General features: G+C 46.7%; 1 non-coding gene across 1 annotated transcript; it reads right to left on the minus strand.

The window, feature by feature from the left end:
- Positions 1–18,202: 18,202 nt before the first annotated feature.
- On the minus strand, positions 18,203–18,302 carry LOC129057795 (small nucleolar RNA U13). The gene has a single exon (XR_008522577.1). It is a non-coding gene; the product is annotated as a small nucleolar RNA U13 (small nucleolar RNA).
- Between the last annotated feature and the right edge of the window lie 9,125 nt (positions 18,303–27,427).

A 27,427-nucleotide genomic window follows, 5' to 3' on the forward strand; every position in this document is an offset into this window, starting at 1 on the left:
GGGAAAAGTGGGATGAAAAGGGAGAAAGCTGTAAGGACTCTGCACTGCACATTTTAGGAAGGGGGACTCATCACCACCATCAAAGGCAGCTGAGAGTGAAGAAAAGCAGAACCGACACCGGGCCAGGAGAGACGCCATGCTGCCACGGCGAGGCCCTGCTGCCCACGGTGATGCCCTGCTGCCCACAGCAAGGCCCTGCTGCCCACAATGATGCCCTGCTGCCCACGGCGAGGCCCTGCTGCCCACGGTGATGCCCTGCTGCCCACGGTGATGCCCTCCTTCCCACGGCGAGGCCCTGCTGCCAACAGTGATGCCCTCCTGCCCACGGTGACGCCTTGCTACCCACGGTGATGCCCTGCTGCCCATGGCGAGGCCCTACTGCCCACAGTGATGCCCTCCTACCCATAGTGATGCCCTGATGCCCACGGTGATGCCCTGCTGCCCATGGTGATGCCCCCCTGCCCATGGTGATGCCCTGCTGCCCACAGCGAGGCCCTGCTGCCCACGGTGATGCCCTGCTGCCCACGGCGAGGCCCTGCTGCCCACGGCGAGTCCCTGCTGCCCACGGTGATGCCCTGATGCTACGTCGAGTCCGTGCTGCCCACAGTGACGCCCTGCTGCCCACAGTGACGCCCTGCTGCCACGGCCAGGCCCTGCTGCCCACGGCCAGGCCCTGCTGCCCATGGCAAGGCCCTGCTGCCCACAGTGATGCCCTGCTGCCCACGGTGATGCACTGATGCCCATGGCGAGGCCCTGCTGCCCACGGTGATGCCCTGATGCCACGGCGAGGCCCTGCTGCCCACAGTGATGCCCTGATGCCACAGCGAGGCCCTGCTGTCCACAGTGATGCCCTGGTGCCCACAGTGACACCCTGCTGCCACGGCGAGGCCCTGCTGCCCACAGCAAGGCCCTGCTGCCCACGGTGATGCCCTGCTGCCCACAGGGACACCCTGCTGCCACAGCACCACGGCCAAGGCATTTGTGTCTGTGAGACACAGCACCACCCTCCCGAGTGTCCTGTATAACAAGACCTTTGAGACTTATTGCGTAGCAGGACTTTTTAAGCCGGGCAGTGCCCGAGTGAAGTCTGTGGCTCACCAGTTTGGCCTCAGCAGCTTTTGCAAGTTACTTCTGTTCTGTTCTCACTGCCCAGCTGCCCTCAAATTCAGAGACGCCCCTGCTTATGGATGAGCTGTCACCACATGAGGGTCACCTTCTTGAGTGTGTGACATCCCACGTAGTGACGAAAACATCATTCTCCCATCATGACTTTAATAATACATTGTACAACGATGAGGGTCAGATGAGACCTCTGCTGACTCTCTTTTTTGATAGCTCCGACTTGAAGAAGAGTTGTGATGTTCCCCATCACTCCATCTGCTCCAGAATGAGCGAAAGGAATGGCTACTCCAAGAGTTCCCAGTAAGGTGTGAGATCACAGAGGGCCTGCTCAGTTTTGCATTAAAAAAATCCCTATAGCCGGGCATGGTGGCATGGCCCTGTGGTCCCAGCCACCCGGGAGGCTGAGGCGGGAGGCTCGCTTGAGCCCAGAATTTCAAATCCAGCCTAGGCAGCGTAGCAAGATGCTGTCTCTAAAACAGTAAAAAATAAATAAATAAACAAAAATCCCTAAATGGCCACAGATGCAGCAGCTCTTTTCTCTGTTGCCTGCCATTTTCACTCTCTGAGGGGCTGAAGTCGCTAATGCCAGGTCCTGTGCTTTTCAGTGACTAAAGTAGTGGATGCTTCCATTGTGTGCGGAGGAATCTTCTACTAGAAATTTCTGTGTACACCGTCTTACTTAACTCCTCAGCGTTTCTAGAATGACTCTTCAAAAAGTTAAACACAGAATCATCAATATGGGCCAGCAACTTCACTCCTCAGCATATGCTCAAGGGAGCTAAACACAGGTTCCTGAACTAATGTCTGCACACGAATGTCACAGAAACATTACCCACAATAGCCTGGATGTAGAAGCAACCCCAGCGTCCACCCCTGAAGGTGAGAGAAGCAGATGGGGGTTTGTCCCTGCAACACAGTGGCGTCCATCATACTGAGGGATGAAGTGCTGACCCAGGCTCCGCACAGACTAACCTGGAACACAGGAGGCAAAGGGAAAGGCGCCAGGCACAGAAGCTCTCATGCTGGGTGGCTCTTCTTATATGAAGTATCCAGAACAGCTACATCCACAGAGACAGAAAGAGTGGTGGGTGCAGGGGTGGGAGCGGGTGGGAAGAGCCTGCTGTGAGGTGCAAGATTTCCTTCTAGGATGAGAAACATGTTTTGGAACTGGACAGAGGTGGCAGCTTGCACAGAATGGAGGGTGCTAAATGCTACTCAGTCTTGTAACTTAAAATGGTCGATTTTATGTTGTTTGTATATACAAGTATCTAGAGGACAACTTATTATCCCTCATTTACAAATGAGATGACAGATTCAGAGATGGAGCAAATTTGACCAATTTCCTGCATTTAGTAGTTGTGTTGTTTTAAAATATTATTTTAAAATAGCACGTTATTTTAAAAGTCAGACTTTGTTCACTTAGCCAACTTAGTAATTATATAATGATACTCCTGCCACTCCTAGTGGTGCCTTCTATTCCAAATGTGTATGTAAATACTTCAACAGTTACGCCTGCTATCTGGCTATAAGTCATTTGACCAGGATGTCTTTATAAAGTGCGTTCCTGTCTGGTTTCTGCTCCGTGTCTGCCTCAGCAGGGAAACGCTCCCAGCAGGAGGGGCTCTGACATTGCCTGGGGGTCAGTGGGGACCTTCAGGACGCTGAGCACAAAGTTCCCTGGGATATGGGCACCGGAAGGTGAAGCTGCAGACCCAGCCTCCTTAGAAATGATGATAGATGATGGACAGATAGATGATAGATAGATAGATAGATAGATAGATAGATAGATAGATAGATAGATACATAGGCAGACTGACTGACTGAGGAACAGACTGATAGACCCACAAATACATAGATAGACAGCCAGATACTGGCCTGCTTGTCCACCTTTCTGAGAGCCCAGTGACGTGGGTCATTTGAAACTAACCCCAGCACTAATGAGCTTGGAGATAAGGGAGGAGCCAAGTTTGGGCCCCCCCAAGGTGCACCCAGTGTCCCCCGGGACTCTGCAAGGCCTCTGGGTCACCTCCCCACACCTCCTGTGGGCAGGTGCACACTGCTGGTCCTGTCCACACGCACTGAGTCCACCCCCCCAATTCAGCCCGCAACAGAGGAAGAGCCACCCATGGGAGATCCAGGCTGCTACGGCTCCTCTCAGTGCTTATGTTTTAAATCCAACATGCGTTTTCTGATTTGGACAACATTGCAACAGAATTTCACCAATGATTTTCATTAGGAATGAAGTATGAATAGCCTGCAGAGCCCTATGGAGTTCAGGATGGGGCAAAACCAGTTATAAGAGAGACCTGGGCAAGGGCGTTTATGTGCCATGGAGTCTGGGGTAAGCAGCTCACACTGAGAAAATCACATTTGTTCATGCAGAAGATCGAAGACCAACACCCCTCCCCAGAAAACAGATGGACAGAAGGAAGGTCCCTGCACCCTCCCTCAGAGTCGGAGCCCCCTGCCCTTTCTCTTGGTGATATGGAAGGACACCTGCCATTTCCCTCTGGCCCACCCGGGATGGTGGTGGCAGGACGCCTCCCCTTTCCCAAGATGAGCCAGTCGTGGCCTTCCTGCGGCAGCATTTCCCAAGGAAAGGGACCTGAGCCACTCTAAGGAGACTGGGCTCCATTGGGCAAGCACATTCTTTGCCAGGTATGTGTGTGGTGAGTGCTTTCTCCAAGTCCATGGCTTCACTTTTCCCTTTGCCAATGGTGGCTATCAAAGAGAAGAAGGTCTATTTCATGAAGCCTGCTCTACGTTGAGTGTGAGTCTCAGAGTTCATGTGAGGGAAACTTAATTCCAAATGCAACAGTGTTGGGAGGGGGGCCTTCACAGGGTGAATCTGAGCCCTCATTAATGGATTCCTGCTGCTATCACAGGAGTGAGGTAGTTATCACCGGAGAGGGTTAGTTATCCTGAGAGTGGGTTAGTTATCCTGGGAGTGGGTTAGCTGTCCTGAGAGTGGGTTACTTATCACGGGAACAGGTTAGTTATCAGGAGAGTAGGTTCGTCATCATGGGAGTGGGTTAGTTATCCTGAGAGTGGTTTAGTTATCATGGGAGTGGGTTAATTATCCTGAGAGTGGGTTAGTTATCTTGAGAGTGTGTTAGCTGTCCTGAGAGTGGGTTAGTTATCATGGGAGTAGTTTAGTTATCATGGGAGTGGGTTAGTTATCATGAGAGTGAGTCAGTTATCCTGACAATGGGTTAGTTATCATGGGAGTGGGTTAGCTGTCCTGAGAGTGGGTTAGTTATCAGAGGAGTAGTTTCATTATCATGGGAGTGGGTTAGTTATCCTGAGAGTGGGTTAGTTACCACAGAGTAGGTTAGTTACCACGAGTGTGGGTTAATTATCAAGGGAGTAAGTTAGTTATCCTGAGAGTGGTTTAGTTATCATGGGAGCACGTTAGTTATCCTGAGAGTGGGTTAGCTGTCCTGACAGTGGGTTAGTTATCACGGGAGCAGGTTATCACGCGAGTGGGTTAGTTATCATGAGAGTGAGTTAGTTATCCTGAGAGCGGGTTAGTTATTATGGGAGTGGGTTAGTTATAATGGGAGTGGGTTAGTTATCCTGAGAGTGGATTAGTTATCACGGGAGTGGGTTAGTTATCCTGAGAGTGGATTAGTTATCACGGGAGTGGGTTAGTTATCCTGAGAGTGGGTAGATATCAAAGGAGTGGGTTATCCTGACAGTGGGTTAGTTACCATGGGAGCAAGTTAGTTATCCTGAGAGTGGGTTAGTTATCATGGGAGTGGGTTAGTTATCCTGAGAGTGGGTTAGTTATCACGGGAGTGAGGAGCCTGGTCCCTTCCTTCTTGCTCTCTTGCCTGTCCACCTTCCTTCATGGGATGTGGCAGCAAGAAGACCCTCATCAGTCGCTGCCCTTCAACCTTGGGTTTCCCAGCCTTCAGAACCATAAGAAATAAATCCTTGTTCTTTACAAATTAGCCAGTCTCAGGTATTCTGTTATAGCAACACAAAATGGACTAAGATAAAGTCCAGGTTATTTCTTTTTTATGTCTTATACTTTTGTGTCCCATTTAATAAATCATTGTCTAACCAAAGTTCATAAGGACATTCTTCTACATTTTCTTCTAGAAGTTAAATAGCTTTAAGAGTTCTGTTTTGTTTAGGATTTTATCCAGAAGACATAAAGGACTATTACAACTCAAAAATAAAAAAAAATCACTTAACAAGTTAATGAGCAAGGGCTATGACTGGACACTTTATGAAAGAAGATGTAGGAATAGCCAATAATTTTGTGAAACAAATCTTGACACATTTAGTCATCTGAGAAGTGCAAATTAAACTAAAAATGGAATACCACCGCATACTGACTAGAATATGTGAATTTAAAAGACCAATGGCATAGGTATTATGAGCACTTGGAACAACCAGAACGCTCACACACTGCTGGTGATACAAAAGGCACAGCGACTCTGGAAACTGTTCTGAAAGGTCAAACATCCACCTACTTACTGTATGACTCAGTCACTCAGTGCTTGGCATTCACCCAGAAGAAATGAAAATAGATCCTCAGAAAAACTCTAAGTGGATGTCTGCAGCAGCCTTATTTGTAGGAACAAAACACCAGGAATAACCCACTGTCTGTGGGCAGATGGAGGAATCTACTGTGGTTTATTTTAGGTTGAGATGCAATGGAGAGGCCTGAACTCCTGACACCTACAGCGCCTGGAGGAAGCTCACACACCCAGGTCTCACGCATGCCCAAGCTGAGCCTCTGATAACCGTTGAAAGACTGACTTCTCTGAAATTTATCAGCCAGCCCCACCTGGCTCTAGGCATGTGATCACGGGATGGGGCTACCTGAGGGCATGACCTGTGAAGGGGGGCTCATTGCAGTGAGGGGGGTTCATTGCAGTGAAGAGGGGGTTCATTGCAGTGAAGAGGGGGTTCATTGCAGTGAAGGGGGCTCATTGCAGTGAAGGGGGGCTCATTGCAGTGAAGGGGGCTCATTGCAGTGAAGGGGGCTCATTGCAGTGAAGGGGGGTTCATTGCAGTGAGGCCGTTCATCAGCAGGGCACAGACGGCAGGCCTAACATCGAGGGACTGTGGAGTCTGCGTGAGTGACCGTGCCTGGGGCCATGACTTGTGAAGGGGTTTCATTGCAGTGAGTCCCGTTCATCAGCAGGGCACAGAGGGCAGGGCTAACATCAAGGGACTGTAGGGTCTGCGTGAGTGGCTGTGGAGAGGCCAGGATGCCAGGCACGGCCCCGAGGGAGGGCAGGGTTAGGAGAGAGAGGCCTTGTATGTTTTGTGCAGAGGGAGTTGAGATACTTGCTCTGAAGTAATGCACAGTAGCTTCTGTCCTGAATTTAGGAAGAGAAGCCAGGTCTAGAAATGTGGAATCCCCAGGACTTGGACATGGGGATGTGGTTGGAATGACCCGGTGGGTGATGCCAATGAGAAACACAGGGGAGGGCACGTGACAGACACCCCCCGGGGCCAGAGCTGATGCTGGGGGTCAAGGGCGAGGGCATGGCTGGAATCTCCACCTGGCTCAGGGAACTGGCGGCTGGTGAAATGCTGAAATTAGTTGCTTCATGCCCTTCTTGGACCAGGCTTGAAACTGGAGACCCTATGCCAGCCCCTGGTCTGAGAGGACAGGGTGACAGGTGCTGTCATTGCCCAGGTCAAATGAAGGGTCTGAGGCTGAGGGGGTGGACAGGTTTGTCCAGGACCACACTGGTCACAGGCGCTGGAACCAGAGTGCAGACACCGTTGTTCTGAGACGGAGTGCCTTCCTACTCTCTCGGGAAGCAAGGTGGCCCCTCCGAGGCATCCTGACCTGTGGGACCACACGTCAGTGTCCCAGTAACCACAGCAGTGCCTAGAAGGAGAGAAAACCACCTCCCGGTCCGTGCAAGGATGGAGGCAGACACGAAGTGTGACATGTGTTTCCAGAGGTGAGCACCTGCCCAGGAGGTGCAGAGGGTGTGCAGGACATGGGACAAGGCAGAGAGGATGCCCAGGACAAGCTCTCCGCAAGGCCAAGGGCCCAGCAGTGCACCTCGGGGACTGGCCACACAGGCAGGTCAGCGACCAGCGGGTGAGTTACTAACAATGTTCGCCACGATTCACGTTATGCACATGGAAAGGGATTTTAGGAACAGCCGACTACAGGAAGGCGGCGTCCAGTGGAGGAGAAAGGTGGGCGTGGTGGAGGCCCTGGGAGGGGAGGCCCTTTTGCCGCCATCAGCTGCCTCGTCCACAGGTTTCCCTCTCCCACGAAGACGGCCCCAGCGGAACTCACAAGTGATTAGGGAGGAGGCAGGAGGGCCTGGGGTCTCCTTCCTGCAGTCCTGCATTTGGGAGTTAAGGCTGGGGACAGGAGCTGGAGAGGGGAGGCTGGCAGGGGATTAAGATTCCACCTGAATCCAGGAGGCTGTGCCCTCTGTGCCAGCCCCAGCTCCCCTGGCCCATGAGAGCAGGTCCCATGCCCTCTATCCTCACACGTCGCTCTAGGAAACCACCAGCTATTGCTTTGTAGGAAGGATAAGTTCTTCCATGAGCACGTTTACAAATTTGCTCCTTAAATGAAGACTATATATTAGAAAACTGTCAAAAATATTTGGTGCAAGTTTTTACATCCTATTCTCATAATTTCAAAATCTAAAATCTCCTCAACACCAAGATACTTGGCACAGAAGTTACAAATTCAGGCAACTGAAGGAATCCTTGAGATAAGTCACTGGAGGCTTTCAGTGGGAATCCGATACAGTCACGACACTCAGCCAGATACTTAGGTGGGAAGTGCTTTTCTAAAACGATATAGTTTTCTAACTTGAGATCTTATTCTAACTAATGAAAAAACATAACCTTTACTCCTCCAGAGAAAAACATCCACATTCAGGTTCAAACTCCCTTAAAGTTTATGCCTCTCACTTCACTCTTAGTTCAAACCTAGACACACCCCAGGGGCCACAGCCCTGGAACAGGGAACCTCTTGGAGGGCATCTGTGAGCTGTGCAGACACAGCAGAGACTCCAAGCAGGTACATGGCACAGGTCTCCAAGAACCAGCCTTGCTCCATTCTTCACCCAGGGTAGTCCTCCCTGTCCTCCCCTAAGATGGTCTTCACCCCACTCTCCCCCAAGGATGGTCCTTACCCTACTCTCTCTTTGGTGATCCTCACCCCATTCTCCCCCCAAGATGGTCCTCACCCCATTCTCCCCCCAGGATGGTCCTCACCCCACCCTCCCCACAAGATGGTCCTCACCTCATCCTCCCCCAAGGATGGTCCTCCCCCCATCTTCCCCCAAAGATGGTCCCCCTCCCATTCTCCCCCTAGAGTGGTCCTCCCCCCATCCTCCCCCAAGGATGAACTCACCCTATCCTCCCCCTATGGTGGAGTGTATTCATGAAGTGTATTCATGAATACATGAGTATATTTGTGAAGTGTATTCATGAATAAAGAGATAACCCAAATAGCAGTAGTATCAATTAATGAAGTTAAATTTGTATTTTAAAATTTCATTCAAAGAAAACTTCAGGTCCATTGTTTTCCAAATAAATTATATCAAGCATTTGTGCAAGAAATGATATCGATTTTTTAAAACTCTTAAGACAATTGACAAAGGAGTATTTCTCAACTTCTTTATGATACAAATATTATTCAAAATAGAGGCCATTAGCAAAAAGGAAAAACAATAAGTATATCTATCTTATGAATATAGATGCAAAATGTTAACAAAATGCTGTCATATGAAATCCAAAAATATGTAAAAAAGAAAATACATTATGACCAACATGATGTATCTCATGAATGCAAGGTTGGTTTAACATTAGAAAATCAATGTAATTCAGTACAAACATACTAAAAATTAAACTGTATGGTTGCCAAAATATATGCAGAAAATCATAATATCCAACATCCATTCCCAATTTAAAAATTCTCAATAAAGAACAGGAGAGAAATTCTTCAGCCTTGTATCAGGCAACTATGCAAAACCTATGAGTGCTACCATACTCAGCTGTGGAAGACTGGAGGCACCCTCATGCTCAGGAACAATGTGAGGATATCTGTGCTTACCAAGTCTGTTATCTATCACAATGGATATTCTAGCCATGGCATATGGAAAGAAAATAAATCCATATCAGAAAGGGAGAAACAAAATGGTCTTTATTCACAACAACATGATCAGATATGTGGACAATGTTGTAAAATCTAAAAACTGGCATTTGAACAAATATGTAGTTTTAGCAAGCTTTCAGAATACACTGTCAGAATGCAAAACTAAAATTGTATGTGTTTTATTAGCAAGAAATGATATAAAATAAAATTTAGAAATCCATTTACAAAAACATGACAAAATAAAATACATTTAGAGGTAAATCTGACAAAAACTGTGCAAAATGTGCATAGCAAATACTAAAATGCATACCTACTAAAGAAGACCTAACTTGGTCAAGACACGTTCTGTCTCCAGGGATTTGAAGACTCCACATGGCCAAGATGTCAGCTCTCCCCACATTGACCTCTCCAATCAATGCAATCCAAGTTAAACTCTCAGAAGCCATTTTTTTGTAGAAATTGATGAACATTATAAAGTTCATAGGGAAACTCAAAGGACCAGGAATAGTAAAACTACCTGATAGAGAAGAAGACATGCACCTGGTGGCACCACCTGACAACTATGTCCTATGAAGCTAAAGCACACTGAACAGCCTGGAATTGGGCAAAGACAGGGACGTGGACCTGTGGGGCAGGAGGCAGGAGGCCAGTTGTATGTGGCCAACTGCCTTGCCAGCATCCAACATCCATTCCAAAAAAAAAAAAAAAAAACCCAGACAAAACAAAAACAGAAAAACACACTTTTTTTTGCAAAGACAATTGAGTGAAAAAAATAATTATTTTCTAAAAACTGTGCTGAAAAAATTGGATACTAAAGAAAGGACTTTGTTCCATATCACACACTGTATAATTTCTTTCTTCAAGATGAATCATGAAGTTAAATATAGAAAACATATGGCTGAAGACATAGGAGAAAAGTGTTGTAACTTTGAGTTTTAAGAAGTATTTCATCTATGCTACCACAGAGGATAATTTCTTTAAAAAATGATACATTCATTTTCATCAAAACAGGAACTTGCTCTGCAAAAGACACTGTTGAGAGCACAGAAAAGTGAGCAACATGCTAAGCGAAAATATCTTCATCTGTAGCTCCCAGGTATGAATACAGAGAACCCCCAGCACTGAATAATTCCAAAGCAAAATACCCAACAACCCAGTGTGATTAAAACGCCGTAAGTGTTGCACAAACTCTTTTCCAAAACAGATAAATATAGGCAGAATGAGCCATGAAATAGTTCCTGACAGCTTTATACCACAGGGGACTGCAAAAGAGAATTAAAACCAGACGCCCCCGTAGGTCTACTGGAATGTCTAAGAAGACTAATCAAACCAGGGGTGAGATGATATCAGCCACTTAAAACTCTCATACTCTGCTGGAGGAAATGTAAAAAAAAACCTCATAAAACGCTTCAGCAGTTTCTTACAATATTTACCATTAACCCACTGAATTACCCAGCAAGGCCATTTCCAAGTATCTACTCAAGAGATATAAAAGCATATGTGTGCATGAGATCTGTGGAGCGGTGCTCAGAGCAGCTTCATTCCCAACATCCCACACTGAAAACCACACCAACTCTCTTCAGCTGGAGAAAAGACACACAGGTCACAATGTATTCACACAAGAGACATGAAAGCATATGTGTGCACGAGACCTGTGGAGCAGTGCTCAGAGCAGCTTCATTCCCAACATCCCACACTGAAAACCACACCAACACTCTTCAGCTGGAGAAGACACATACAGGTCATGATGTATTCATACAAGAGAACAGTGCTCAGAAAATAGGAACAAGTAACCCCAAAAAGTGCAGAAATCTCAAAATCATTGTGTTAAATGATAGAACCCACATTCAAAAGAGGACCCAACAGAAGACTCCACATGTTCAACAGCAGGAGCAGCCATGCTAAGGAGGAGGAGGCCAGGGCAATGATGGTCCTGAGTTGGGGGTCACGCATGGTGGCAGCACACACGGGGTGGGGCCACTTTCTAGGGGAGGAATATACTGAATGGCCTTATTCGTGAGGCAATCACAGGAGCACATACAATTGTCAAGTTAAAGGTGTTAATTTAAACAATATTAGGAAAATAAGTAGGTGAACATTTCACGCTTGGGTACATAGACATTTACAGCTAGAGTCCTATGTCCTCTTCCTTAAAGAAAAGAGTGTTTTCAAATCATTCATAATCTTTAATTGGTAGAGGGGAGAGAGAGAGAAAAAGAGAGAGAGAGAGAGGAGAAGGAGGAGAGGGAGAGGGACAGAGAGAGAGAGAGAGAGAGAGAGAGAGAGATTCTCCTTGCAACTGAGATAGTAAGCCCAACTCGACTCCAGAAGTGGGGCTTGGACCCCGGACCAGATTGAGGACTAGCCAAACAAGGGAAGAGGCAAAAGTCTCCACTAGACACACCCACCAGGGCTGTGTCACTTTACAATTGCCATGGCAACACCTGCCATGCCCCTTTACATGGCAACAACCCAAAGACCAAGAAGTTACCACCTCATTTCTAGAAATTTCTGCGTAAACTGCTCCTTGATTTGCATGTAATTAAAAGTGGGTATAAATAGGAGTGCAGAGATGCCTCTGAGCCACGGCTCTGGGTGAACTGCCCATGGGGTAGCCCTGCTCCACGAGGAGCCGGACGTCTGCTGCTGCCGTGCACGGCCACCGCCTGCCACACTGGCCACCCTGGAATTCTTCCCTGGGCAAAGCCAAGAACCTTTCTGGGCTAAGCCCCAATTTTGAGGATTGCCTTCCCTGCCTCACAACCATAACATGTCAAAGCATCAGAATACGGAGACAGAGTGACAGTGAAAAACAAAAACCATGGAACATTTTATATCTGTGAATGTTATGCTTCAAAATCTCAAAAATTTTTGTTCTTCAAAGTTCAATAATGTGATTATTTCTGCAATACTAAATGCATTTCAGATTTACAGGAAGACCACTTTTATTAAGAAGTGAAGTGTTAAATACCCGGGCGATGATCATCTTAGCTGTTGGTACAATGGCTCCTTTTACTGTGGGAGTATCTGAAGGGATCTCAGATTTCAGGATAAGAATGGCTCCATGTGGCTGGAGGAAAAGAGAAACCCCCAGGTAACTGGTTCTTTTTCCCTGGTGTTCAAAATTCCGTCACATTTATAGTAGCCTGGTGTTTATCTGGATTGGAAGAAAAAAAAATCACTACAGAAACTGTTTTTCCCTAATGTTACAAAACAACCGTCATATGAGGATCAAAGCTGAGCCGAACCTGCCGGTGAAGGAGGTCCTGGGTGTGAGTGGGCACTTGCCACACACACGCTCTATCTCTAGAGAGCACAGAGTGGCCCAAACTCGAACCTGCCAGGGACTCAGCACACAAGAGCCACTGGAGCTGCCCCTGTCGTTAGTCAGCAGAGAAGGCTACTGCAGAGGAAAACGGTTCTCAGTCCTCATACAAACAGCGGACTCAGCTGTGACCACGTATGTTCATCCAACAAGCCCAACATCAATGTGCTTGTGATGTGGTTTGGTTCTGTGTCACCGCCCAGATGTCACGTTGAGTCATAATCCCCAGCGTGGGAGGTGGCTCCTGGGAGGAGGTAATGGGATTGTGGGGGTGGATTTTTCATGGACGGTATAGCACCATCCCCTTGGCACAGTTCTCATGGTAGTGAGTTCTCACGGTAGTGAGTTCTCACGAGATTTGGTTTTTAAAAGCGTCCCCTCTGCCCTCTGCCCTCTCTCCCACCCCAGAAGTGGAAGCGGCTATGTTTCCTGTACAGCCTGCAGAACGGTGAGGCAGCTAAACCTCTTTTCTTTATAAATGACCCAGTCTGGCTTCAAGCATTCAGCTTGCTTCAAGCATTCGGAAACCAGCCACTGCTGGAATTATTGATGGGCCGTGGGGATGGTTGAGAAGCAACCATCCTGATTTCACTTATGAGATAAAGACTCGGATTCCTGAAGCGGTTATTTATCCATTGTTGTTGAAAGGGCAAATAACTCCTTTGTTCTGGGCGTTACAAATGTTTCTATTTTAACAGCCTTATGATTGATATTAACTTTTTGAGCTTTACTTGGTGTGCCAAACAGACTGCAAAAACATTTTATACAAATTTTGAATTGTTGATTCATGTTAATATTAGGCTTTGGTGACTCTGAATGTGAACGTTGAGGTCAAACTGTTTGCCAAATCAGCATCTCACATTCCCACAGGCAGTGGAGGAGAGCTCCGTTCCTCACACCTCACTGACACTTCTTATTTCTGTCTCTTAGGTAATGGCCATTTTAGGGGGTGTGAAATCACATCTTGTAGTTTTGATTCTCGTATCCCCACTGACTATCGATGTTGATAATCTTGGAATGTGCTTATCGGCCACTTGTAAATCATTTTTGGAGAAATACAGTATTCTGACTACCATAGAGTTATTTATATTTTATTGTTGTGTTGTCAGAGTTTTTAAAATATCCAAGATACAATTATCTTAGATATATGATTTGCAAGTATTTTCTCCCATTCTTTAAGTTTTCCTTTCACTTTCTTAATGTCTTTTGAAACAAAACGTTTATTACTTTTAAATAAATATAACATCTTTTTTTCTTTTGTTGCTTGTGCTTTTAATATCATGTCTAAGAAGCCATTGCCTAAAGCAAAGCCATGAAAATTTTCGTGGATGTATTCTGTTAAGAGTTGTATAGTTTTATCTCTTACGTTTATGCCTGTGAGTTATTCTGAGTTACTTTCTGTGTCTGGGGTGCATGAGTAACCAACCCCACTCTTTTGCACGTGGCTATCCAGTTATCCCATTCTTTCCACCACTGGACTTTCTTGGAACCCTTCTTGAAAATGTTGGACCCCTTCTTGAAAATCAATTTACTGTAAAGGTGAGGAGTTATTCTGGACCACACACTCGATTCCACAGATCTCTGTGTTTGTTCCTATGACACCTATGACAATACGTGTCCTGATGACTGGAGCTTTTTTTTTTTTGAGACAGAGTCTCACTGTCGCCCAGGCTGGAGTGCACTGGTGCAATCTCGGCTCACTGCAACCTCTGCCTCCCGGGTTCACGCCATTCTCCTGGCTCAGCCTCCTGAGTACTGGGACTACAGGAACCTGCTGCCACGCCCAGCTAATTTTGTTTTTGTATTTTTAGTAGAGATGGGGTTTCACCCTGTTGGCCAGGATCGTCTCCATCTCCTGACTTTGTGATCTGCCTGCCTCAGCCTCCCAAAGTGCTGGGATTACAGGGATGACTGGAGCTTTGGAGTCAGCTTTGGAACCAGCACATGGGAGTCCTCGCAGTGGCCCTTTGGGGGTTTGAGGGTTTCAAGTCCCTCAAATTCCTGTGTGGAGATCTTAACCCCTAACATGGTGGTGCCAGGAGGTGGGGCTTGTGGAGGTGATGAGCTCAGGAGGGCAGAGCCCTAGGAATGGGATTAATGCCATTTGAAAAGCTACACAGAGAGCTCCCTGTCTGCCTCTCCACCAGGTGGGAATACGAGAAGAGGAGCCTGCATCCTAGAAGGTCCTCACCAGAGCCTGACCGTGTGGACTCCCTGATCTCAGAGTTCCCACCTCCAGAATTGAGAGAAATAAGTTTCTGTCATTGATAAGCCACCAAGTCTACGGTACTCTGTTACAGAAGCCTAAACTAAGACAGTCCTCTGAATTAGTTCTTTTTCAGTGTTGCCTTGTATTTTATCGTGGGTTATTTGCACTTTGAAATAAACTTTAGGATCTGCTTGTTAATTTGTGAAAAAAAGGCCACTGGAATTTTGAAAGGGATTTCATTTCCTGTGGATTCATTGGGAGAAAAATAGCACCATTTTAAAAAATGTCTTCTAATAAATGAATGATCTGTCTTTCCATTTATTTTCAGTTCTTCTTAACAGTGTTTTGTGTCTTTCAGTATATAAAATTTGTGCCTCTTTTGTAAAATGTATTCCAAGATATTTTATGCTATGTGAGCATAAAATAAAAAATAATCTTTTTTCTTAATTTCATTTTGAATTTTTATTTCTGAAGTATAGAAACCCAATTGATTTTTGTGTATTGCTCTTGTATCCTGAAAACTTGCTGAACTTGTGTATTAGCTATAGTAGTTTTGTGTGTTTGTGTGTCCTGAAAGACTGCATACAAGATCATGTCATCTACAAATAGAGAAAATGTTACTTCTTCCTTTGTAATATTCATGCCTTCTTCCTAATGTTCTTGTCCAATTTTCCTGGTGAGAACCTCTAGTACAGTGGTACCCAACCTTTTTGGCACCAGGGTTTTGTGGAAGACAGTTTTTCCATGAACTGTGGGTGGAAGGAGTGGTTTTGGGATGGTTCAAGCACATTACATTTGTTGTGCACTTTACCGTTACTATATATTGCAATATATAATGAAAAAAGTATACAACTCACCATAATGCAGAGTCAGTAGGAACACTGAGCTTGTTTTCCTGCAACTAGATGGTCCCATCTGGGGGTGACGGGAGACAGTGACAGATCATCAGGCATTAGATTCTCATAAGGAGCGTGCAACCTAGGTCTCTCGCGTGTACAGTTCATGATAGGGTTCACACTACTATGAGAGTCTAATGCAGTCGCTGATCTGACAGGAGACGGAGCTCAAGCAGTAATGGGAGCACTGGGGGGTGGCTATAAATACAGATGAAGCTTCACTCACTCACCCGCTGCTCACCTCCTACTGTGTGCCCTGGGTCCCAACAGGCCACGGACCAGTTCTGGCCCATGGCCCGGGGGCTGGGGACAGACCCCTGCTCTAGAACAATATAAATAAAATTGGCAAGAGTAGGCAACCTTGTCTTGTGGTTGTTCTTAGGGGGAAGCCTCTGTCTTTCACCATTAAGTGTGATGTTAGCTGTTGGTTTTGTAGAAATCTGTTTAAAGGTTATTGAAGTTTGAATCTATTTCTAGTTGGCTCATTGTTTTTATTATGAAAGAGTGTGGGATTCTGCTAAATGCTTTTTGTGTATATATTGATAGTATATATTTGTCATTTATTCTATTAATGTTGCATTACATTGATTTACTTTTGCATATTAAGCAAATCTTGCATTTCTGAGATAAGTCCTACTTGGTCATGGCGTGTAATTTCTTACGCATACTGCTGGATTGCGTGTTCTGATATTTGAGAGTTTTCTCATCCATATTCTTCAGAGATATTCACTTGTGGTTTTCCTGTGAGGTCTTTGTCTGACTTTGGTATTTCAGTAATATTGGCCTCATGCGATGCGTGGAGGAGAGTCCCTTCTTCTCTGTTATTTGGGAACAGTTTGTGAAAGATTCGTGTGAGTTCATCGTTTTGTTTGGTAAATGTAGGCATGAAGCAGTCAGGTCCTGAGTTTTAGTTTGTGGGAATTTCATAAATGTAGGCATGAAGCAGTCAGCTCCTGAGTATTAGTTTGTAGGAATTTCATAATTACTATTTTAATCTTATTATTGTGATATGTTCAGATTTCCTTTTTTTCTTGGGTCACCTATAGGTTTGTCAGTTTTCAAAGCATCTTTAAATAACCAATGTTTGGTGTTTTATTTCCTTCTGTTTATTATTTTCTAGTCTCTATATCATGAATTTACATGCTACTCTATTATTTCATTCTTTTGCCTCTTTGAGTTAGTTTGTTCTTCTTTTTCCAGGTTCCTAGAGTGATGCAGCATTGACTTAAGATCTTTCTTATGTTTTAGATACATGCATTTAGAGCTATAAATTTCCCTTTTAGTAATGCTTTGACTACATTCGATAATTGCATTTAATTCATTTTGGTATGTTGTGGTTTTGTCTTCATCTCAAAGTTAGAAAACTAATTTACTTCCTGATTTTTTGTTGCTTAATTGATACATAGCGATTAATTCCCCATGTGTCCTTCTGTTGACGATGCCTAGTGTTTCCACTGTAGTCACAGAAGACACTTGTGTGCTTTCATTACTTTTAACTTTAGTCATGTTTCTTACATCTCAATGTGTGATCTTCCTGGAGAATGTTTCATGTGCAGTTAAGAGTCTGTGTTCTGCTGTTGAAATGTGGAGTGTTCTAGAATGACCACTTCGATACAGGTGGTTGATGGCACAGGTCATTTCTGTGTCCCTGATGATTTTCTGTGTGGTTGTTCTAACAATTGTTGGGAGAGGGGCCTCAAGTTCTGAGACTTATACTTAGATTCCTCTGTTTGTCCCTTCACCTCCATTAGTTTCTGCTTCACATCTGTGCAGGTGTGGTATTTGGTGCACAATTAGCATACATAATTAGTATTGGTATATATTCCTTTTAGGTTATTTTAAACATAATTGTATAAAGTCCCTTTCTGTATTTGGTAATTTTACCTGCTCTTAAGTCTACTTTTTCTGATATCAATATAGCAACTCCTGCTTTCTTTTCATTAATGATTGCATGACATTTCTTTCCCCATGCTTTTACTTTCAACCCGTATATGTCATGATATTTGAAGTAAGCATTTTGTAAATTACATAAAATTGGGTCATGTATTTAAACCTACTCTTCAAATATCTGTGTCTTAATTAGTGTGTTAGTCTGCTTACCCTTTATGTAATTATTGTTATGTTAGAGATTAAGTATGGCATTTTTTGTCTGTTTTCTGGTTCTTTTATTTTTTTGTTCTGCTTTTCATTTCTCTTTTTTTTCTACATTCTATGGCAAGAAGCAATTTTTAACATTACTTTTTGGCTCATTTTTATATCTGTGTTTTTCTTTCATCTTCTTAGAGTGATCACTCTAGATATTACAATCTATATACATATAAATTATATATAAATAATATATATAGTATAGAATATATAAAATCACAGGCTAGTGACATCATCACGTGACCAGTTTGATTACAACATATAAACATTTTCTCCATTTTGGTTCTATATTGCGTTCCCAATACATAACACAGCTGTCTTAAATATCATCCCAACAGATGTTTAGAATCACATCAGAACCACTTTAACCATCAATGAGTATTTATTCATTTTCTTTAAGTTCATGTCAGGTGGATAATGTGCTAACGTAACAGGGTTGGAGGGTGACACATCTCACATGTGTGCATGAGTGCCCGATCATCATGCTTATGAGCTAAAAAGGATCGTATTTTTTTGCTGCTGTATTTTTCTTCCTTCAGGGTCATATTAATTATCTAGGCTTCATAACAAAGCACCAAACTGGATGGCTCGAAACAGGAGAAGTGCATGTCTGTTAGATGTAGAAGCCAGGAGTCCAAAGTCAAGGTGCCAGGAGTCCAAAGTCAAGGTGCCAGGAAGAAACATCTTCCCTGAAGCCCGTAGGTGAGAATCCCTTCTGGCACCCCCGGCTTCTGATGTTGGGTATCGATCCCTGGCATGCCTTGATGATGCCAATGTTAGCTTCTGTTGTCACCTGGTGTCCTCCCTGTTTGTCAGCTGTGCCGTTGTAGCATTGCTGGAGTTATCACTGACACTGGCTGCCTGTTACGATTCTTCTTTAGCTATGAAGTCTCTCACGGGCCACTGAATTCCCTCTACCAAGGAAACTGAGCAAGTCTCTTTGCTGATAGCGTGGTTTCTTCAAAGCCCACCAGAGCAGCGTTCCGGGTGAGGGAGGGCCTGAGAGCTTCTCTCCTCTCCCCTGGGGACAGTGAAGTGCCCTGCACCACCGCCGCCTGCCCTCTGTGACCCGGGCACAGCCACCCTCACATCATGAACCCCTGCCCTGCACCGACACCGCCTGCCCTCTGTGTCTGGGCACAGCCACCCTCATATCGTGAACCCCTGCCCTGCACTGCCGCTGCCTGCCCTCTGTGACCCGGGCAGAGCCACCTTCACATCGTGAACCCCTGCCCTGCCCTGGAGACGCAGACACAGGAGTGGTCCACAGCGGTACCCTCATCCTAGGTTTTGCTCTCTGCAGTTTCAGCCGCCTGAGGTCAACGGCAACTTCAGGAATAAATGTTTCACGAGTTTAAATCATGCCCTGCTCTAAGGAGCCTGGTGAAGTTGGCCCCAATGTGAATAATCCCCTCATCCAGCATATTCAGCCATCTGGGCGACCTGCCCATTAGTCATGGACACTGCCTGCTGCTGAGGCCGGACCACAAACACCATCATGGCATGAGGACCTGGGACTACCACAGAGGGAAAGGTGTCACATGGCCCATGGCTGCAGAGGGCATGAAGACCCAGGGCAGGACAGAGGGAAAGGTGCCACATGGCCTATGGCTGCAGAAAGTGTGAGAGTGGGAGGACCTAGGCCCCTGCAGAGGGAAAGGTGTCACATGACCCATGGCTGCAGAGGGTGCCAGGGACCGGGGTCCACCGCAGAGGGAAAGGTGTCATGTGGCCCACGGCTCAGCGTGTGTCACTCACCTCTCTCATGAGGTGGGCATGTGAGCATCTAAAGAAGGGGCCTGCCATACAATGAGATATTTTCAGAGAGAGAGAAACCACATTCACATAACTTGTATTACAATATTTTATTATATTTCTATGTTACTATTAGTTTTGTTGTTAGTCTGTTATTGTGCCCACTTTGTATTTAAACTCAATCATAGATCTGTGTTTCCAGGAAGCAGCATGGTCTAAGTTGGTGCCACTCGAGGTTCTAGGCACCCGCTTGGATGTTGGAGCAGATTCCAACCACAAGGGAGATGCTGTGCTTGGAGCATTGCAGGCTTTCTGCCTGTTCCTTCTCTCACTGTGAGGCCCCGGCATGGCTGTGGAAACCTAATGTTTCTTGGTGCTCCTGACGCAGAGTAATTTATGTTTTACTGGTGTCCTCGTTCCTGCCCAGATCTGTCACACAGCCATCATTCACAGCAAGATCCCAACCCAACGAGAAATGTGAAAACCTCAGAACGCCCTGCGGCCTCCGATAACTCACTCCCAATTTGCAATTCTTTCATGAGGGCTGCAGGCTATCAGGAGGGAGAAAAATAGAATAAAGCCCAATCAAAAACGATGAATTAACAAGTAAGAGATAATTAAAATGGGCTGGTTTAAACTTAATTAACATGCAAATAAAATTCATTGAGGTTGATATCTTGCTTCGTTATGAGCTCTGGGAAAATAGAGACTTAAAATGATTTCTGCTGAGGCGGACCCTGATCCTTGAACCACTCGGGCTGATGACCTTGCCGGGCCAGTGACGAGCCCAGACAAGTGCCTGTTCTTAAATTTACACAGAAGCACGGAGGATAAACTTAGTGATTTCAATATGTTATCCCCTTTCATTGTATAAGCCGTGAAAACTTTGAGAGTAATTGATTGAAGCATAGATTTTTCTAGTTTATTTACAAAAAAAATATTGTGTTTCTCCTAAATAAGTACAATATTTAGGACTCAAATAAGAATGAACACTGTATTTTCCTAAACTATTTCTCCTTTTGTTGTGTTTTAGTGGCACAAAAATATCCCTTTTATTTGCTGTGACAGTGTGGATAAGCCCAGTTGGCCGTAGAACACGGCTGTAATTGCATCTCGCTTTGGGTTCAGGGATAAAGCTAATCCACTTAGAGACAGATATTAGAAATTCAGATGTAATATGGCTCAAATAAATCTCATTTGAAGTAAAAGAAAGACTGCCAAATTAAGCATGCACGGAATAGCTCCTTTGAGTGCGTTCTGAGCAGAGAATGGCACCAGGTCAGCATTGTGGCTGTGATCCTGTGGGCCAGGCTCAGGTGTGAAGGCAGGGCGGGCTCAGGTGTGAAGGCAGGGCGGGCTCAGGTGTGAAGGCGGGGCGGGCACAGGTGTGGAGGTGGGGCTGCCAGGGCTGCCAGAGGGAGTGGTGAGGAGGCAACAGCAAGGGTGTGGGAGATGGGGGAGGGCTGGGGAGCACCACTGCAGGGCAAGGGGTCCTGGGCGTGGGGCTCACAGAGGAGCTCGGCCTCCCTGGATGCTGTCCTTTAAGGGGCCCAGTCCTGTGGGGGCAGCTCCCTGGGACGAAACATCAGATGGGGCCCATGATGAACCGAGGCCAGGACACCTGTGAGTGGAGGGGAAGCAGAGGCTCCAGGAGAGCAGGAGTCCACGGAGGCTCCTGCTGCTGTCCCAGCCCGAGTCTACCTGCTGGGGTCCCAGCCTGAGTCCAGGGAGGCCCCTGCTTCTGCTGAGAACCTTTTGTGTGGGGGAAGCCGTGGGATCCCTGACCACCTGTCCCATGAGGCAGTCACAGTGGGAGGCCAACCCCAGCACGCAGCCACGACCCACGGCGAGATACTTCTCATGGGAACCCGGGACTCCCGTTCCTACCTGGTATCCAACATGAATGCCAGAGACTTCTGTGTTCACACAGTGCATGCCACCTCTTCACCAAGGCCCCCTTATATAGTGAAATAATTTTTAAGTTGTAATTTTAAAATATCAAATGACAAGGTGTCATCACATGTGTGGCACATCTGTACAGTAATAAGCACTTTGGAAACATCATCATTTATCTACCAGTGTGCCTATATTAAAAGAGTAAAATACCAAATCATTGTGTATAAATTATATCTTTTTGTGTCACCCAGTATTCACTGCAGTAAATGTGGTCCAGTGTTGAGTACCAGCTCCACACAGATGAGAAGGAAACAGGAGAGTGAACGTGGAATGCAGCCCTAGGATAGTCCCCACATGGCCTGAGGGTCCTCCCTTCATGGCCTTAGGGTCCTGGGTCCTCCTCTTGCAGCACTGGGGTCCTCCCTACTTGGCCCAGGTTGCACAGGCACCCCCCATGTGAGCAGCGCCGGGCCAGCTGGATCTCCCTGGAATGTGTGCACAAATGCTCTCTCTTGCATTTTGCATTGCAAGAACTGCAGCACTCTCGTCCCTGTCTCTGTAAGTTTTTTACCCCTTTCTTTCTCCAGAGCAACTTGGGGCTCAGATTTGTGCATTTGTCTTTAAGCAGGGGCACACACCGCTCAGCACACTCCCAGAGAAGAAGCCTTGACTATGGGAATAAAATGAGCCCAGAGGGCCACAAATACGGCTTCACATTCGCACTCTTGAGAGAAAGAAGACATTTATTTCGCTTTGTTTTTAATTGGCAAGCATCTTTTAAGCCCACGCTTCTAGCTCTCAGTGGGGGGCAGAGCACTGGCCCACGGAAGATGCCACATCTGCCCCCAGAAGCAGGGTCAGGGCTACCTTGTGTGGCAACAAGGCATGAAGGCTGCCAGTCATCTGACCCGGACACTATCCTGGTATCCAGGAGGGAGGGGCAGTGTCATCTGACCAGGACACTATTTTGGTATCCAGGAGGGAGGGGGCAGTGTCATCTGACCCGGACACTATCCTGGTATCCAGGAAGGAGGGGGCAGTGTCATCTGACCCAGACACTATCCTGGTATCCAGGGGGAAGGGGGCAGCGTCATCTGACCCGGACACTATCCTGGTATCCAGGGGAAGGAGGTAGTGTCATCTGACCCACACATCTTTAAATGAGAGAGAGGAAGACAGAAGAGTCAGGGCTAGAGGGATGGGTAGAGACAAAACTCTGTGGCCATTGCTGGTTTGAAGATGGGGAAGGAACCATAAGCCAAGGAACAGGTGCCTCCAGGCATGGGAAGGAGGAAACAGAGGCTCCCGGGCACCTCCAGAAGGACCCAGCCCTGCCCACAGCTTGACCTTAGTGCCATGAGCCCCACTGCAGACTTTTACCCCCAGAACTGCAAGGGAATGAATCTCTGTTGTTTTAAATCCTCAGCATTTCATGGAATTGGCCACAGCCGCGATGGAAATGACACGGCTTCCAGTTCTGTTCGACTTAAAGAAGAATAACTTGATACTCACAGCTTGTATACCCATAAAATTGAATATGTGTGATAGAAAATACGTTTTCCAAGATAAATAGAACCTGGTATATGCCATGTCCTGTGCGCATTTTCATGTGGAAATGGGCATACTCAGTGCACAGGTACATGCCACCCACACCCTGTCCTGCCCAATCCCCTCCATGGCCCGGTGCAGAGAGAAACCCCCACTGCCGACCTTGGTCTGTGGATAGAACATTTACACGCCATACATTTCTAACAGAAACATTCCTACAAACCTGTTTGAATAATACTCAGAATTTTATTTTCTGCGCATTGGGTAATTTACTCATGACCCCTTAACAAAAGAGATGCTGATCCTTGAAACTGTGTGAGCTCCACCATGAATCAGTAAGAGATGGGAAGTGGACATACCGTCTCTCCGGTTCAGTCTGGCGAAGCTGGGATTGTGGCTGCTGGACAGCTCGGAGGAGCTGCTGAAGGACGACGAGGGTAGGGTGGACACCAGGGGCTCCTCACAGTGATCTGCGGGGAAACATCGCGACAGGTTAGCACCTTGTTATGGCACAGGCTCATACATGACATGCTCATACATGACACACTCATAGCACATGCTCATACATGACACACTATAGCACATGCTTATACTGGACATGCTCATACGTGACACGCTTATGCATGACACACTCATAGCACACACTCATACACAACATGCTTATATATGACATGCTCAGGTGTGCACAGCTGTATTCCATCACCAAATGGAAGTGGTGTGTACGTGGTTTGGTGTAAGCCCTGAAGGCACGAGTGAAGAAGGAACGTCCCTGGCCTCCACTCCTGCCACACGGCCGTCTCTCTCCTGCACCTGTGGCCTCATGGAAAATTCCCTAGATCAGCTGACAGAAGACAACTAGACTCGGGCCAGTTTTCCAGATGGTTCTATGCCATGTGCAGGTGTCGCCCAGAAGTGGGGGGGCAGCAGCACCACAGCCCCTGCCCAGGACATCGCTGAGGGCAGTGGGGAGGCAAAATCCCCCCAGTGGTCAGAACTTCAGGCAGTGACCCTGGACTCAGCATCACGGACTCCACCCACCAAGGCTAACTGGCTACAACCACCACTGAGTGCCATCAGCCAGCAGCAGAGGCTAGCACAAAGCTCCGAGGTGGCACCATTCCCCTGGGGTCGGCCAGCTGCCTGGGGCAGGTGGTCACATCCACGGCTTCCATCAGGGGAGCGGCAGCTCCCTGGGGAGCTTTTTTGTCCTGAGTGGAACAGAACTCGGGGGCATGGATTTGCCTTCCCTGTGTGCCACGCTGTGGCCAAAACTGCCATCCCTGACTCAGAAAGCCCCACCCCACCATGGGGTCCACACAGCATTTCTTCTGACCAAGGACCTCCCTGCACAGCCAAAGAAGGGCAGCCGTGAGCCCAGGCTCCTGGAATTCCGAGTTCACCAAGTCCCCACCACCCTGAAGCTGCAGGCTTTATAGGAACGGGGGATGGCCTTCAGAAGTCCAGGTACTGTGCCCACTTGGTGGTGATGCTGGCAGGGCTGGGGTGAGGCTCTCCAGAGGCCACCTCGGCTCCAAATGAGGCTCCAGTACATGGAGCTATTGCCCCTGAGCCAGGGCTCGCTGGGCCAGGAACAACCAGCAAGTGTTTTGGAGTTTCATACAATAACTTCTGTTTGAAGTCAGTTACAGTGCACAGGAATACGTGCTATCGTGTTATTTCCAGAGAGTTAGAGTGCACAGGAATACGTGCTATCGTGTTATTTCCGTAGTTATAGTGCACAGGAATACGTACTAGCGTGTTATTTCCAGGGAGTTAGAGTGCACAGGAATACGTGCTATCATGTTATTTCCGTAGTTATAGTGCACAGGAATCTGTACTAGGGTGTTATTTCCAGAGAGTTACAGAGCACAGGAATACGTGCTATCGTGTTATTTCTGTAGTTATAGTGCACAGGAATATGTGCTAGCGTGTTATTTCCAGAGAGTTATAGTGCACAGGAATACGTGCTAGCGTGTTATTTCCGTAGTTATAGTGCACAGGAATACGTGCTATCATGTTATTTCTGTAGTTATAGTGCACAGGAATACGTGCTATCGTGTTATTTCCAGAGACTTATAGTGCACAGGAATACATGCTAGCGTGTTATTTCCGCAGTTATAGTGCACAGGAATACGTGCTAGCGTGTTATTTCCAGAGAGTTATAGTGCACAGGAATACGTGCTAGCGTGTTATTTCCAGAGAGTTATAGTACACAGGAATACGTGCTAGCGTGTTATTTCCAGAGTTATAGTGCACAGGAATACGTGCTAGCATGTTATTTCCAGAGAGTTACAGTGCACAGGAATACGTGCTATCATGTTATTTCCAGAGAGTTACAGTGCACAGGAATACGTGCTATCATGCTATTTCCAGAGAGTTGAAGTGCACAGGAATATGTGCTAGCGTGTTACTTCCAGAGAGTTATAGTGCACAGGAATATGTGCTAGCATGTTATTTCTGTAGTTATAGTGCACAGGAATACATGCTATCGTGTTATTTCCATAGTTATAGTGCACAGGAATACGTGCTATCGTGTTATTTCCAGAGACTTATAGTGCACAGGAATACATGCTAGTGTGTTATTTCCATAGTTATAGTGCACAGGAATATGTGCTAGCCTGTTATTTCCAGAGAGTTATAGTGCACAGGAATACACGCTAGTGTGTTATTTCCATAGAGATATAGTGCACAGGAATACATGCTATCATGTTATTTCCATAGAGTTATAGTGCACAGGAGTACGTGCTATCGTGTTATTTCCAGAGAGTTACAGTGCACAGGAATACGTGCTATCGTGTTACTTCCAGGGAGTTACAGTGCACAGGAATACGTGCTATCGTGTTATTTCCAGAGAGTTGCAGTGCACAGGAATACGTGCTATCGTGTCATTTCTAGAGAGTTACAGTGCACAGGAATATGTGCTAGTGTGTTATTTCCAGAGAGATATAGTGCACAGGAATATGTGCTAATGTGTTATTTCCAGAGAGTTATAGTGCACAGGAATACTTGCTAGCATGTTATTTCTGGAGAGTTGCAAGGTGACTTTTCAAATTGACTTACAAAATCATCCAGCTTTCCAGTTCCATACACTTATTGCTTAATATGAAAGGAGATAGACTGAGATGTCGCTTTGCTGACTGTAAATAAATATTAAATATGGTGTCAGGTAACATGATTTTCAGTACTGCTGTTACACAGAATATCAAATAAAAATCCTTAAAAATGGGGATACAGGATGGGGAGTGAACGAAGATCTGATGAGGAGTGGGAGCAGTTGAGAGTGGGAAACTGGCCTCCTGTGTGTGGGGACGCTCGTGTCCAGGTGTGAGCAGATGCGGGGAGGTGGGGTCATGGCTGAGGCCCGGACGGTGCAGTGAGCATCACACTCCCAGGCAGAGCCAGTCAGACACTCTTCCCACCAATTTATCAGGCAGCAGCATCTGCCACCATTGCATTATCTAAATAGAAAGAATAAGGAGAGAACCTGCAGCCTCAACTAACCTAACTCTTCCACCTGGGGGATGCTGTGGTGAGGCCGACGCCACATCATGCCCATGTGCTTTTCATCTAAACGCTCTCATGGGTCTGTCTCTGCCCTGCTCAGATGCCGTTGGTTCTGCACAGCTGCCGTGGCTGGACGGACCTGACAGTGGCCACCCTGTCCTGCCAAGCCCGTGGGGCCCTTGTCTGAGTGAGCAGCATGGACGCAATTCCTGTTGTTCCACCCCTTCTGGCCCTGCGCAGGCCCAGCAGCCCCAGGCACATGCCCAGGACCCTCCTAGATCCTGTCTGTTTGGTGGGACCCCAACCCCGTGTTCATGCCTGCTACTTTCTCTAGTCAGAACTTCACCTCTAGCATGACAGCAGATAGCTGTCTCATAAGCCACTGTGTGTGGGTGGCCTGTCACCTGGCATGGCTGTGGCAACAGTGGGCTTGCACAGCAGACATCCAGCCCAGAGTGCAGGGTGCTCGTTGCCCCAGCATCCCTACCCCGAGGTGCCAAAAGAGCCTTCTCTCCTGTGATCTCAGCAGACCATTCTCACCAGTGATGCTCATGCTCCCAGGTCCCAGAGGGCCAGCCCCAGGGCCACAGCTGACACTTCATAGATCAGTAGCACAGACTTCTGCCAGCTTCCCAGGCCTCTGTGGGAGCCTCTCTGTTCTCATTCCTGCTCCCTGGGATTGCCTATCTCATCAGCACAAAGTTTCAAAAACAATGTTGCAATAATTGAAAATGAGTTTCCATTTTTGGTGCCATTTAATTGTACATATGTATGCGTGCATGTGTCTGTGTGACGTGCATGTATGCACATGTGACGTGTGTGTCTGCATGTGTGTGAGCATGGCACATAGGTGTGCGTTTGCTTGTGTGTGCATGTCTGCACATGTGTGTGGGCATGGCACATAAGTGTGTTTGTGTGCATGTCTG

This window comes from Pongo abelii, chromosome 12, assembly GCF_028885655.2.
Source record: "Pongo abelii isolate AG06213 chromosome 12, NHGRI_mPonAbe1-v2.0_pri, whole genome shotgun sequence".
NCBI lineage: Eukaryota > Metazoa > Chordata > Mammalia > Primates > Hominidae > Pongo > Pongo abelii.